Here is a 14,960-nt window from a genome sequence, read left to right on the forward strand (position 1 = left end):
TGGGAATTAGCCCCTGTCGCTGGGGATTCCTCGTCTGCCCAGTGCTGGACCACGACCACGGGATCCCTTCTGCCTGTCAAGGGTTAGGGTTAGAATTTATCACACTGTTTATTTATTTGTTTGTTTATTTTGGGTTTGCCAACATTTTTGAATGTAAACTTTTCAAACACACAGAAAAGTAAGAAATAAGGTACAGTGAACACCATCTACCCACCACATAGAACCTATACTTAACATTTTGCTGTACTGGATTTATCACATATCTATCCATCCCTTCATCCATCCTTCAATCCATCTTTTTTGTTTGTTTGTTTTGTTTTCGGTACGTGGGCCTCTCACTGCTGTGGCCTCTCCCGTTGCGGAGCACAGGCTCCGGACGCGCAGGCTCAGCGGCCATGGCTCACGGGCCCAGCCGCTCCGCGGCATGTGGGATCTTCCCGGACCGGGGCACGAACCCGTGTCCCCTGCATCGGCAGGCGGACTTTCAACCACTGTGCCACCAGGGAAGCCCCAATCCATCTTTTAAAGTATACATTTCAAAATAAGTTGCTGACATCAGATACTTCCTCCTAAATACTTCAGCATACATAGCATTAATTGGAGCTCAATTTTGTTTACAGTTCTTGTTGGGGTTAAATATTTTATTTTTAACATGAATGTTTTTCTTTTATAAAATTTCTCATGATTAGCCACTATCTAACCCTTGGTATGGTATTTGGTTAATGTTTGCCTCCCCCTCCAAGGTAACAGGGACTGCGCCGTTTTGCTCACCAACGTATCCACAGGGCTTGGTATTATAGTAGATGCTCAATATACAGTGTATTTGTTAGGGAACATGTGGAAGTCAGAAAGAAATGGATGGAAGACAGCTATAGAAATGGAAAGAAAAAGTAAACCATGGCCTCTTCAAGCCAGTTAACATATCTGCTATTATGACTATTGTTGTTGCTGGAGCCATTTAAAGCCATTTTGGTAAATGGAGCAGGACATGCCTGCTAAGGAAACTGCCGTTTTATGTTGGTTCAATGAAGAAAATAAAATGAAGTACTGTGTATCTTCACTGATTGTTCTGCACAGGAGTAAGTTCCCAGGTTTCTGGCTGTTTATTTGGTAAGGATGCTTAGAGTACCTCAGTTTGTAATTTAGACATCACGCCTATCTCAACTCCAGACTTAAGTCTTTGATAAGCAAGTTTTTCCTCAAGACAACATTTCATATGAAAAACACCTGAGCCATGGGCCAGAGATATTGACCTAAATGCTGACTGATTACAAGTGAAAATACAAATTGATGACACATGAAAATAGAATCACTCCTTCTCAACCAAGAGGAACCCCCCTTCCCACCATGACTTGTCTTTGGCCATTCCTCCAGTTCTTTTTGGTGATACCATCTCTGAGTTGGGATTACGTCTTTGTGAGAGACGTGGACTTTTGTGAAACTGCCACATCTCTGGAGCATAAGGAAATTGTGCTAATCTTGTTGTCCCCAGTGTTTCTAAAGGGTCCAGTGTGATTCAGACTTCAAAGGTTGGAATCGTTTTCTTATATGTCCGTCAGTTTCCTGGTAACTGAGATTGTGCTTTCTTCTCTTGTCTCAGGAGCATTTGACAACCTGCTTATGTCACTGAGAACACATATGCCAGCCAACAGTGCCCCGTCCCCAGGATATACTACTTCCCCAAACTTCTTTTCTGCTTGGTCAATCTGTTACATTCTCAAGAGAAGATAACTGCAGACCTGACCTGACCTGATTCGGGCCTCCTTGGGAAGAATCTGGCCTCGAAGGACCTTCCCGGCTCAAATGGCCGGTTACAGACATTCTTCCCCGAGTAAAGTCATTCCTTTGGGTTAAAGTAGTACTTTCTTAGCATTCTGCTTCTGTGTTGCAAATTTCAGAGGAGAAGCGGCGGTGGGGTGGGGTAGACTCAGGAGGTCACCTTTGTGAGAATGTCTTCTTCACAAGATTATCTGCATCAGACATGGACCAGGGGAGCTCGGAAAGCCCTGTAACCTCGGGGAGGGTGAGAAGGAAGCGCTGACATTCAGTACCAGGGAAAGTGTGCGAGGACAAACTTCTCCATCCGTTACTGGGCTTCAGGCCGCAGGGTGTCTTTCAGACGAGAAGATTCACGTTCCCCCCACCACCGCGCCCCAGTCTTCCCCAAGCCCTGCCGCGGCGCCGCTCTCCTGTTCCACCCCAGCTCTCCACGAGGTTCCCAGGAAAGCGCCGACCTCTTTCCCGCTTCTCCTCCCGCGCAGCCCGGCGTTCGGCTCGGCGCTTCCTCCAGTCCTCCAAAGGCGAGTGGAACAAGACTCCACCGTGGATAGAATACGACGCTTAAGAACTCCGCCTCAACTGCCCCCCTCTAGGTTTTCCCCGCCGTGCCCAAGGCTTTTGGTCACCTCTGCACAAATTTAGTAAGACTGAGAGCTCAGAACCGGGAAAGCCAACCGCGGATCCGTCTCGTTCCCCTGCCCGCCAGTGAAAAGCGGTCCACCTCCGGCGCGGGTGCTCTGCATCCTGTAGTCGGCTCTTGGCCGACAGACACCTGCCCCGCCGGCCTCTCGACAGGCCCGCCGGTGCCCTCAGCTCGGCCCGCCCCCTCCGCCCTCCCGAGCCTGGGCCTCTCCCCGCCTCCCGCCCGCGAACCTCGCCGCCCCGCCTCGGGCTCCGCCGCGGCCGCCGGGGGTGCGGGCCCGCCCCAGAAGGGCGCCCATTGGCCGTGCGCGCCATCCTTCACCCGGCACATTCCGCCGCCCGCAGGCTTGCGGGGAAACTTCCTTATTATTGTGACGCCGAAATTGGAGAAACCCTGAGCCGGGTCGGTGGAGCCGTCACCGTCGGAATCCCGCGCGGCGGTTCAGCGGCCGCCGAGGTGCGCGGGGCGCGGGGGCCGGGTTCCAGGAAGGAGGGCACCGCGGAGCCGCGCCGCGGCACGGCGGTCCGCGCGCGGCTCTCGGAGGGGCGGCTGCCGCTGCGGCTGCGGGGCGCCTCCCGCGACAGCCCGGGGCAGGTCGCGCGCGGAGGTCTGGGCGCGGCGCCTGCAGTGCCTGCGGGGCGCGGGCGCGCGGGGGCCTCGCGCGCGCCTCCCCGGCGTCCTCGGGGCGCTCCCTGTGACCTACAGAGTCTTAGCGCCCGGGGAGGCCGGAAGCCGCTCCAGAGACTGGAGCGCCCCCGACCCCGACTCGGCTGCCTGCGGATGGGGAGGAACTGCGACGCCGAAAGTCAAAAAGAGGATCCTCCCCTTCCTCCCCACCCGCCCCTATTTAAATTCTGGGGCTTCGGCGACACCGCTGCGGCGAGGGGCGCAGACTCTGCCCCGCGCAGTGGGAGCCGCCGAGGCCTCTGCGCTTGGGGGAACCCCGGCGGCCGCGAGGAGTTGGCGCTGGGGACACGGGGGCCTCGGCGGCCGCGGTGACAGCGCCACCCACCTGACCGAGGCGGGGCTCGGTTTGCCTGCCCGGAGTCCGCCTCCTGGGCGGAGCCGGGGCGAGGGTGTGTGCGGACACGTGTGTGTGCGTGTGTGTGTGTGTGGACACGTAAGTGCGCGGACGGGCGCGGGGGTGTCAGGAACTGGGGCGTGCGGGGGCAGGTGGCGCTTTGAGTCATCTGCGAATGTGTGGAGTGGGCGCACCGGGCAGCCGACCGAGACTAGCCTGTGTAACCTGAAACAGAAGAGCCGGGGAGGGCTGTAGAGGCCGCACCTAAAGCAGCTGTGCACTGATTCGGGGTATGCGCCCCGGGCTCCGGGATATGTGTATTTGAACTTTGCTTTTGGTGTATCAGCGTTTCTGGTTGTTTTGTGATTCCGTTTTACTTTAGCTTTTTAATTAGCCCCATCTGGAAGTACCTTAAATTCAGAGCTAAGCCTTCCAGGATTTTGCTTTTGCATTCATTACGCACGGAATGCTTTAGGAAAGACGGTTCAAGCGCTCTCTTCCATTTTTGTGTCTCCTGACTCTTTCCACAAATAGGAGGCTATTTCTAGAACATTTCATCTGATGATTTGATAACATCGAGTAAGCTGCTTTTTTAACTCCAGATTGAGGAGAAAGAAAAGTGAAATAAAATGAGGATTAACACCCTTTTTAAATGCAGTGACTCTGGAGAGAGATGCTGTCTTGTTTTAGTAGCAGATTACTGTGTAGCTCTCCCTTTTCCTACTTTCCTTTACCCTGGGGGGTAAGGGGGGTGGCATTATAAACCAGAAAAGAGGAGTAGTGTACTTAACGCCCTTTTAAAGCAAAACCGATGAATTACACATCGTTGACCGCGTGGAGGCTAGGAACCTTCTGGAGAAAGGATGCAGGAATCAAGGAGGAAGACTTGAAATCTCTTTGGCAGAACTCCTCCCTTGGCATGAAAAAAAAGAAACACAGTTGGTTAGCAGGCAGTTTTACTTTTCCAGTTAGTAGTTGGGATTTTATTTTTGAAAAAAGAAACAGAGATTCCAAAATGTTCCAAATGGTGTGGTTGGAGCCATTGGTTAAAGCATTTCATTCCGAGTAGCAGATTTAAATTTCTTAAGATTTGCATAATAATTTAAAACTTTAAAAAAATACATAATGAGAGTTGTACCACTACTGGAGATACAAGATAGTTTTGCTGCAGTCTCAGAAATAGAAGTAATAGTTTCCAAATTGAAAGGCAGCTTCTTACATTATATAGAAATAAAATTATGATGCTAGTATCTTAGAATCATGCAGTACTGTACTTTTCTTTTGAGAGACTTAAGGTGCCTGTCAGATAGTCCCATCTTGTTTTGCCTGAAAGAGGATGCGGTGATGAGAAGGAAGGAAAGTCGAGAAAGACATCAAAACGGCTGTAGCAAAATAAGCTATAATGTGTGTGGTACATGAAAAAATGGAGGAAAAAAGTGAATTACTTTTCAAAAATGCATCTTTTTAAACCTAAACGGGTGGTTTTAAAATAACTTTATTTTTACATCTACTACAAACGCTAGGAATTTTTAAAGGTGCGTCTCTAAGTTCACTTTTAGCATCATGCTCTAACCAACTGAGCTGACTGTCCAGTTGACTCTAACTTCACGTTTAGAGGTGACATCTTCATAGTTGGTCAGTGGTTATCTTATTGGTGTTTAACTAAACTCCAGTCCTGAGATACAATGTTGGGGGAATATTCAAGCTTGCATAATTTAAAGATATTCTTATTTTCAGAAGTTTGCTTTTCATTTTGTTTTCAATAACATGAAAGCACTTTGTAGCATTCTGTATTAATGTTAATTGTTTTTTCTTTAACTTGCAGATCTGCAGTGTGAGGTGGAACCATTCTGGCTTAAGTACAGATGCCAAGTGTGTGTGACCTGTGGTGAGTTACTTAATTTCTCTGAACCTCAGGTTCCTCATCTTGTACTTGGGAATAATATCTAACTCACAGAATAGATAAGAAGATTAAACAGGATAATCTACGTAAAGGACTCGGATTAGTATAGCTGCCTAGAGAGGGACCTTAACAAATCCTTACTGATTTCTTTCACTGTGACGGAGTGAAGAGAACAAAGTGAGCCCAGGAAGTAGGAGACCTAGTTTCTGGTCTTGGATTCAACCAGTTACTTCTCAGAGGACCAAAGTTAACTTCGGCTGCCATTAAAATGAGGTTAGGAATGTCAATCTCTTGCCTGGAGGTTGGATCGAATGGATTTTTAAGGTCTCTTTAATAAGATGACCCCTTTGATGATATAACGCTGCCCCCTTTAGACATTTACCACAGTTAGAAACAGCACTTGCTGGTGTCAGGGGCGTGTGTTTCTGTGTGTGAGCCAGTAAGTGAACTAGGCTCACTGTAAGTTCCGGTGAATGTGGAGGAAAGCCTGGCTAACTCTGTTGAGGTGGCCTCACGCATCCCTCCTGTCTCTGGCTTACACAGGTTGGTTATAGCTGTAGTTGCCCATGAATATCGCCAGTGATTCAGCTAATGTGAGCTCACTTACTATGTGCAACGTTCTTCTTTTAACATTTGTTTTTAAAATTGGAGAAGGAGTATAGCTTGGCTTTGTTATATTTAAGTGGTGGTATAACATCACGTTTAAGAGCGTGGACTTTGGAGTCTGGGAGATGAGATTTGAATCCTGCCTTTGCCACTTAAACTAAGTAAGTTTCCACCACAGCTAGTACTTATTTACATGCTCTTGGTCAAGTGACTTAACCTTGCTAAGTCTTGAGGTTACAGTAAAGGGCAAATTAAATAATCTATGTAAAGTTTTTAGCACAGATTCAGACACACGGTAGGCTTGCAGTAATAGCAACTATTACTTTTTCTTCATTCAACAAGTATCTGTTGAGCCCTCCCTTGTGCCAGACACTAGTCTAGTCTCTAGGGGTAGAGAAATGAGCAAAGAGGCTCAGTCCTTCCTTCATGGAGCTTCCGTTCCTCGATGCTAGCATTGAGAAACACCATTATTTAATGACAGCTTGGATCGTAAAAGGCGTTCTGCTTTCAGATCCGCTAAAATGTGGTGAGGGCAGAGCACATTGAGAATGGAGGAAATACATTGTTGTTTTTTTGTTACTGCTTAGGGAATGTGTATCTAACGGAACCGGGCAAACAAAACTGTTAACAACTTTAGATTGTGGGAGATCTGGTTTTCTCAGTTTCGGGTTCAGTTTTGTAGGCACTTATGAAGCATCTGCGGCGCTCCTTTGTTATGCTGGGGACGGGAGATACACAGATGAGTAAAACCTGGTTCCTTACATGGAGAAGCTCTCAGTCTGCTCATGGATGGGGAATTGGTGGGTGAGATGCAAGAAGCAGTGATCTTACCTCAATAGTACTTTTCGTTCTTTAAAAGACTGTGAAGTGTCTGAAAGCATAAAACAGTATGTGTAATAGATGTTCTCCAAACAACAATAACAGGACAGAAGCAGAACATCAACCACGCTACTGAAGCTCCCTTTGTGCTCCTTCCAGAAGGTCCCCTTCCTTGTCACATATACACAGGTCTCTCTCAGTCTTTGTATTGATCATTTTTTTGCTTTTCTTTCATAGCTTTAGCACCACTAATGTTTTTATCTCCAAATACTTGTTCTACTTGTGTTTGGACTTTGTAAAGATGCATCACGTTCTGAATTCTTCTGTGAGTTTTTCCCCTCCTCAACACCATTATTCAGATTTAGCTGCACGGATGTTTGTAGATGGAAGTCATTGCTCTTCCACTGCTGTACAGCGTTCTATTTCACGTATGTGTTGCGGCTCATCCGTTTCCTTACAGATGGACGCTTGGGTTGTCTTTGTTCTGTATATTTCAGATAATCCTGCCATGAATGTTCTTGTGCATATACCTTGGGGCATATATTCCTGAGTTTCTTGCTGCATTGTACAGTAGGATAGCCACTAGCTATGTGTGACTACTGATATGAAAATAATTAAAATGAAATGAAATTAAAATGTCAGTTCCTCAGTCACATTAACCACCTTTCAGGTGCCCAGGAGACACCTGTCGCTTGTGACCACCACACTGGACAGTACAGACATGGAACATTTCCATCACAGAGTCCTCAGTTTCCAGGTTTTACTCATCTCTGTATCTCCAGTGCTCGGCAGATCGAAGGAGCACTGTAGACACTTGATAAGCTGGACCGTGCTGGTCGTGTGCCTAGGAATGGAATTACTGTGCCGTGAGGTATTTACAGCTTCATCTTCACTAGAACCAATGCCCACTTGTTTTCCAAAGTGGTTCTGCCAACTTACACTCCCACCAGCTGCGGGTCAGAGTCCTGGTTGCTCTATATCCTTGACTCGGCACTGCCAGACTTTTTAATTCTTGCCAGTCTGGTCAGGTGTCTTTTTCTGAAGGCAGACGGAGCCTTATGCAGACAATGGAAAGATCATTCTTCTAGTTGTACAAAGCCCAACACCAGGTAGTAAAGAAGACCCCACCTGTGCAGGGATCATCAGGGGAGGGGTAGGAATGTTTCCTGTGTTGGCTAAAAGGGTCAGAGGACCAAAGTCCAGCTGAAGAGAAAGAGAGAAACCAGCAAGGAGTGGATTCACACTGTTGAAAACTTCTCTCTGCCTTGTGTGCCGTTTCCGCCTGTGGTAGTAAACTTCGGGCAATAAAGTATGTCATGAGAATACATCTTCTTTGTTACTGGAGTTAATTCTGCATGGGAATTTTGGCTCCAGATTTATTCAAAGCTTGGATTTGGGGAGTGCCTGCGCAGCACTGAAGCCTGGGACATTCTCTTTCCCTGCTGTTGGAAAAGACCCTCCCTTCCCCGTACACCATGTAGGTAAAGGCTTCTGAGCTTATGTGAAACAAAGCTTATCCCTATCGTAAATGAGATTAGAAGTCCTGCCTGAGTGTTAGTTAGGTTTTAGTGACTTTCAGAGAAATAAGAATCAGTTGTTAGGCTGATGTTTGCACAGTCTGATTAGTAAGACAAAGTTTAGGAATTGCAGCTTGTCTTGTAGCATTCAGCTCTCTAGGACTGATCAAAGGAGATTTATCTACCCCCCCCCTTGGCCTCCCCAGAATTGAAAAGAAAATACATACAAAACACTTTGTCCTTGCAACCTCGACTTTCCTACGTGTGAGTTATGCCAGCCGGGGTAGCGCCGCCTTGCCCTAGCACAGATCTGGTGGAACAGCAGACGCTAAGCACAGGAGGAAGGGAGTCACACCCCAGCCCGCTGGGGAGCTTCCCTGCGTGCTGAGGACCCAGAGCAGAGTCCTGCACCTAGAGCAGGTGCTGCAGCTGTTGACAGCGACCGGCCACCTGCACTGAGTGCCAGGCCCCTGTGCTAAGCGCTCGTTACTCACATCCTGTCACTGGTCCTCACAACAGCCCTGTTGCTCTTCTTGCCACTTTAGGGACAGGAACCAGGCTTAGAGTGTTTAAATATCTTCCCCAAGGTTTCACAGCTAGGACGTGGTCACTCTGGGGCTTGAACTTTGGTCCTTTTGACCCTTAAGCCCTGCTAACATTATCCTGAGTCTTTTACCAAAAATAGATGAGGAGAAGGGCTGGGAAAAGTACGAGATGTGACATGGAGGGAAGGAACAGAAGGTCCATCTTTCTTCTTTTTGTTTTGCGACGGGGAGATAAGGGGCAGGAAATGGAGGGGCCGGACCGAAGTGGCCCAGGACAGCCAAGGTGGCGGGTGCGAGTGCTGAGCCGGTGTGTCGTCCTGTATTCTTCTGTAGCACCTTTTATCATTGTGTGTTTTGAAGGGAAGTGAAAGATTCTACTCCTCTAGAAGCAAGGGAGAGATGGTGAGTGAGGAAAAGTGGGTGAGAGGACCCAGGAGATCCAAATGCCCAGTGATGAAGAACATTGCCAGAGACAGACCTTAAAATTCATGGACGCCAACAGCTCCTAGGTTCGGGGGTTCCACCAGAGTGTGCTTGAAGTGAAAGCTAAGTTAATATCTGACTTCTCTTCAACGCACTGAACTTCTCTCCTGAAAGCTAGACGCTTTGGGTGCCTCCTTCTCTACTTTTGGCAGGGCGCCGTGAGGAGCTAGACCATATCTCCAGTTAGGGTTAATAATTCTTTGATAGGAATACATCTTCTCTCTGGTTGCTATTTAGTGACCTCTGAATAAATAGTTTTGGGTTTTTTTTAACACCTTTATTGGAGTATAATTGCTTTACAATGGTATGTTGGTTTCTGCTTTATAACAAAGTGAATCAGTTATACATATGTTCCCATATCTCTTCCCTCTTGCGTCTCCCTCCCTCCCACCCTCCCTATCCCACCCCTCCAGGCGGTCACAGAGCACCGAGCTGATCTCCCTGTGCTATGCGGCTGCTTCCCACTAGCTATCTACCTTACGTTTGGTAGTGCATATAAGTCCATGCCACTCCCTTACTTCGTCCCAGCTTACCCTTCTGCCTCCCCGTGTCCTCAAGTCCATTCTCTATGTCTGCATCTTTTGAATAAGTAGTTTTCATTTGACTACTTGAAGACTGCATGACTGTAATTCATGTGGGCAGGATTTTAACAATAGCCCTGTTTATCTCTTCATAAATGGTTTCTACTAGTCAGTCAGGGATGAGGCCGTACCTCAGGCTGCTTACCCAGGCTTGCAGTTGGCCAGAGCATCAGAGTTCAGCTGACGCTCAAGGACTGAATCATGTTACACAGACTTATAAGAAACTGATAGATCCAAGATGCCAAATTAACAATGAGAAGTAGAAATGCCAAGAAGGCTGGGATGCTTTGGACAGCTGGGCACAGTATTCTTTCCCCGTAGTAGTATCTGCCTTGGAAACCAAGTTATTTAAGATTGCGTATTAATCATGGAATCTAAGCGGTGCAAGTGGCTGGGTAAACGTAATGATGAATGTCATGGAGTCTGATCTCCCCATCTCCATTATTGGGCAATAATTACTTAGCAGATCAGATAGTCAGCTTGACTGGTTATGGTACCCTTTCTCTCTGGACAGCTGGAGGTATTGGGAAGTTCTGACTGGCTGTCCATTTCCTAGACTCCTTACTGTGTAGCACACTAGTCAAGAGCACATTCTCTGGGCTTAAATCCTAGCTCTGCCACTACCTCGATGTGTGATTCAGTCAAGTCAATTCAACACTTTCTGTCTCACTTTCTTTTTCTTCATTCTCTTTTTTTTTGTCTTCACTTTCTTCATCTACAAATTTGAGTTGATAATAGCCGTACCTACCTCGTAGAAAATCAAATGATTTAATATCTGTGAACCACATAGAAAAGTGCACTCAGTATAAGCTCAAATGAAGTCTTACCTGCTGTTGTTATTAATAGTGTAATGTTAATATTATCAGGTAGGAGCTTTTTTTTAAATTTCGAGTGACAAATCCAATTCAGACATTCCTTCTTAAGCAGACAAAGAAGGGACTTCTTAGACTGCATAGAGGTGATTCTCGTTTTTCGTGGTAGTTAAGTTCTATGAAGTTGCTGAGAACACCACGTTAATAAAGACTGAGCCATTGCTCCTGGGGAAACACAGGGTTAGTTAGGTTCCTGCTAAGAGCCTCTGGTCAACAGATGAATACGTAACCTCGTTTCATGTATGTTTAAGTGTGTTTCTGGGGGGAATCTCCTGGTGGTCCAGTGGTTAGGACTCTGCTTTCACTGCCCAGGTTCGATCCGTGGTCAGGGAACTAAGATCCTACGAGCCTTGTGGTGGAGCCAAAGGAAAAAAAAAAAAAATCTAGAAAAAAGTGTGTTTCTTTTTAGACACCTTATTTGATGCCTATTTCTTACAAATGATTAACTCTATACAGTATTTCTTTATCATAAAACACGAGTCAGGAAGTTTTTTTAACATTTTCCTGACCCTGGGTAACGTGACGGTAAGTTTCTTTGGCTTTCAGCCTCACAACAGTGCTGTCTACTGCACGTTACCATCAGGCATCATTTCATGAATCTCCAGATATCCAGTGGCTTTTCTGTCTCTTCTGTAGCTTCATTATGCACTATAGATGCTACTTTAGCACTTTCCAGAGCGGCCACATGTACTGATCCATGAATTTCCTCTTTTTTGCATTAGCGTTGAACTCACAGCCAACCGCACTGGAACTCACGCATGAACGCAGCTCATCTATCACAGGTACTTTCTCTGTGCGGCATATCACAGCCCTCGTGTACTTAGGAACACTAGACAGTGCTTCAGCTGTATGCTTGGGGGGCATTTTAAACAGCAAAATCACCAACAGAACAATATAAAAGTATGAGAACTGTGGCACCAAGCAGAGTCAAAAAGATCACTTGCTTACGGTGTGAGAGTTGAGACAAGAGGGTAGAGCATCATCTTGTTTGACTTCAGCTGGGAACGTGCACAGAGAGTGGCTCAAATTTTTCACCTCTCTGCACATGTCTGGGAATGACTGCAAAAAGTCTCCGAGTATTGACTTTGAGGTTACAAATAAATATCGGTGAGTAGGCAAATTCACAAGTATGGAATTCATGAGCAATGAAACACAACTGTGCTCAGGAAGAGTGAAGGTCAGCGTGCTGGCCCTAGGCAAGAGGAGATCCAAGGCTCAGTCAGCATCAGTGGGACTCTCTCTGTCTCCTGTCTTTGAACCTTTCTGGTTGGTAGCTTCCCAATGTCTTACAGGTATCCTCTGTGTGACAGGGAAGGGAGCTTCCAGCAGCTACAGTTACCTTCAGAGGCAAGAGGCAGTCTTCCATCAGAGCTCCATGGGACTTAATGGGGGAGGACTCTGGCCCAGTTGGGAGTGTGAACCTCTCCCTGCACCAATCCCAGTGGCTTAGGGGCGGACTTCTCTGACTGGCTTGGCCAGGGTCCTGCTCACCTTTGTGCAGGAGGGCGTAGGGTTTGTTACCAGATAAAGAGGGACTTGAGGAGAGAGATTAGACAAAAGGGCAGTCCCTAACACCTTTGAGGAATTTATTTTAAACTAACCTTCATTCTACAGAAAGGTCGTACCACATTGGGTTGCAGCTTTCTCTTACATTAAGTGCATTTCAGTCGTGGCCCTTTTTAATTGATGAATAGTGTTCCATTGTATTTTATTGATGAGTAGTGTCCATGTTGATGGACATTTGGGTTGTTGCCATTTTTGTTTAGTACGAATAAAGCTGGTGTCAGCATTGTTTATAGACCTTTGCGTATGTAAACATACAATCAGAGCTTCTTTTATTTAAAAGAAATACTTTGTCCTATCTAAAGTGAGGCTTTGATTGTGTCCCAAAGGCCTTCTTTTTTTTTTTTAAATAAATTATTTAATTTTGGCTGCATTGGGTCTTCGTTGCTGCGCACGGGCTTTCTCTAGTTGCGGCGAGCGGGGGCTACTCTTCGTCGCGGTGCAAGGGCTCCTCATTGCAGTGGCTTCTCTTGTTGTGGAGCACGGGTTCTAGGCGCATTGGCTTCAGTAGTTGTGGCACGTGGGATCAGTAGTTGTGGCTTGCGGGCTCTAGAGCGCAGGCTCAGTAGTTGTGGCTCGCGGGCTCTAGAGCACAGGCTCAGTAGTTGTGGCTCATGGGCTCAGTAGTTGTGGCTCGCAGGCTCTATAGCACAGGCTCAGTAGTTGTGGCGCATGGGCTTAGTTGGTCCGCAGAATGTGGGATCTTCCCGGACCAGGGCTCGAACCCGTGTCCCCTGCGTTGGCAGGCGGATTCTTAACCACTGTGCCACCAGGGAAGTCCAGCTCTTAATGCCATATTTTTAGACACATTGTATTTGTCTGGTTAAGAGGATGGCTTAATGCCTCAGCTGCCTAATCTCATCCTTTATCTATTAATTGTGACTACTTTCACTCTCTGAGGGCACCTTTATTTCCAAGTTTCTAAGACCTCCTGTGTTGTATACTGGCTACATCACTCCATACGTTTCTTTGGTGTGTGCTCTTGCTCTAGTAGGTGATGTATAGATCTGCTTGGGTGGCCGTGTAGCCCAGTGGATAAGAGCACGCACATTGGCTTCAGGCCTAGACCCGTAGCCTGGTTGTGTGCCTTCCAACTCTGTGACCTTGAGCATGCTTCTTAATCTCTCTGAGCCTTGCTTTATCTGAAAATGAGGCTAACAATAGTGCTTAGGGTACAGAGTTGTTAGGATGAAATGAGACAGTGATACAAAATGCTTATTAGTACAGTGACTGCAGTATAGTAAGCACTATGGTGTTTGTGTAATTATTGGTAGGAGAGATAAGACAAACTCATGAAACATTAAAAATGAAGAAAGTAATTAGTACAAATACAGCAGCTGAGCAAATTGGGGAAATTAAATTATGACTAGACTGTGATCTTGCTGCTCTTTTTAAATGTCTGTTGTTCCCCGCCCCCCCGCCCCCCATCCCTAGTTTGCATCTTATCTCTCCTCCCTTCCTTCCCATGATTGCATTTAACTCAGAATAACATTTTTTTTCATGTTCTTTATTGGAGTATAAATGCTTTACAATGTTGTGTCAGTTTCTGCTGTACAACAAAGTGAATCAGCTATACATATACATATATCCCCATATCCCCTCCCTCTTCCGTCTCCCTCCCACCCTCCCTATCCCACCCCTCTAGGTGGTCACAAAGCACTGAACTGATCTCCCTGTGCTATGTGGCTGCTTCCCACTAGCTAGCTATTTTACATTTGGTAGTGTGTATATGTCCATGCCACTCTCTCACTTCATTGCAGCTTACCCTTCCCACCCTGTGCCCTCAAGTCCGGTCTCTACATCTGTGTTTTTATTCCTGCCCCGCCATCAGGTTCATCGGTACTGCTTTTTAAAATTCCATATGTGTGCATTAACATATGGTATTTGTTGTTCTCTTTCTGACTTCACTCTGTATGAGATTCTAGGTCCATCCACCTCATTACAAATAACTCAGTTTTGTTCCTTTTTACGGCTGAGTAGTATTCCATTGTATATATGTGCCACATCTTCTTTATGCATTCATCTGTCGATGGACACTTAGGTTGCTTCCATGTCCTGGCTATTGTAAATAGTGCTGCAATGAACATTGGGGTGCATGTATCTGTTCAAATTATCATTTTCTCAGGGTATATGCCCAGTAGTGGGATTGCTGGGTCATATGGTAGTTCTAGTTTTAGTTGTTGTTTGTACGAAAAGGAAGCATGAATTCTTAAATGGTGGTGAAACTTTGGGGTGGTCAGCTGTCATCAGTCAGCCAGAGGTTGACTGAGCACCTGCTAAATCAGAGAGGTATGTGTCGTGCTGTGGTCTCTGCCTGAGGCCATTAGAATTAGGCTGAGGAGTTAAGTTATAAGAGACAGAGAAAGTTTCCAGTCAAGGCCGTATAGTAGGTGTGTCAGAGAGATGCAGGCTGACTGGGGCTGGAATGGTCCCCAGAGGCTCTCAGGTAGGAACTGAAGCTTGACCCAGATCCTGAAGGATGTGTAAGAGGGAATGGCAGAGAAGATAGCATTTTTTTTCCCGTTTCTAATTTTTGTTTTGAGTAGTGAATTACTACTATGCAAGTTAACAATTGGCTACCTAAAGGAGTGAGTTAGTTCACAATTAGTTAGTTTAAAAAAACCCAAA

General features: G+C 46.5%; 1 protein-coding gene across 8 annotated transcripts in view; it reads left to right on the top strand.

Moving 5' to 3' along the window:
* Window positions 1–2,747: 2,747 nt before the first annotated feature.
* The window catches only part of HERC3 (HECT and RLD domain containing E3 ubiquitin protein ligase 3), a 137,751-nt gene continuing 125,538 nt past the window's right edge, over window positions 2,748–14,960 (top strand). For 4 of the 8 annotated variants that reach the window (XR_014296638.1, XR_014296639.1, XR_014296640.1 and 1 more), the window contains exons 1-3: window positions 2,748–2,878; window positions 5,269–5,331; window positions 11,492–11,551. The gene's annotated coding sequence lies outside the window, so the exon portion shown is untranslated. Of the gene's footprint in view, window positions 2,879–3,567; window positions 3,734–5,268; window positions 5,332–11,491; window positions 11,552–14,960 lie in introns of those variants that run through there. The other 4 variants (XM_082653079.1, XM_082653081.1, XM_082653078.1 and 1 more) reach the window with 3 other exon arrangements.

The sequence above is a fragment of the Grampus griseus genome, assembly GCF_964374135.1.
Source record: "Grampus griseus genome assembly, chromosome: 4".
Taxonomy (NCBI): Eukaryota; Metazoa; Chordata; class Mammalia; order Artiodactyla; family Delphinidae; genus Grampus; species Grampus griseus.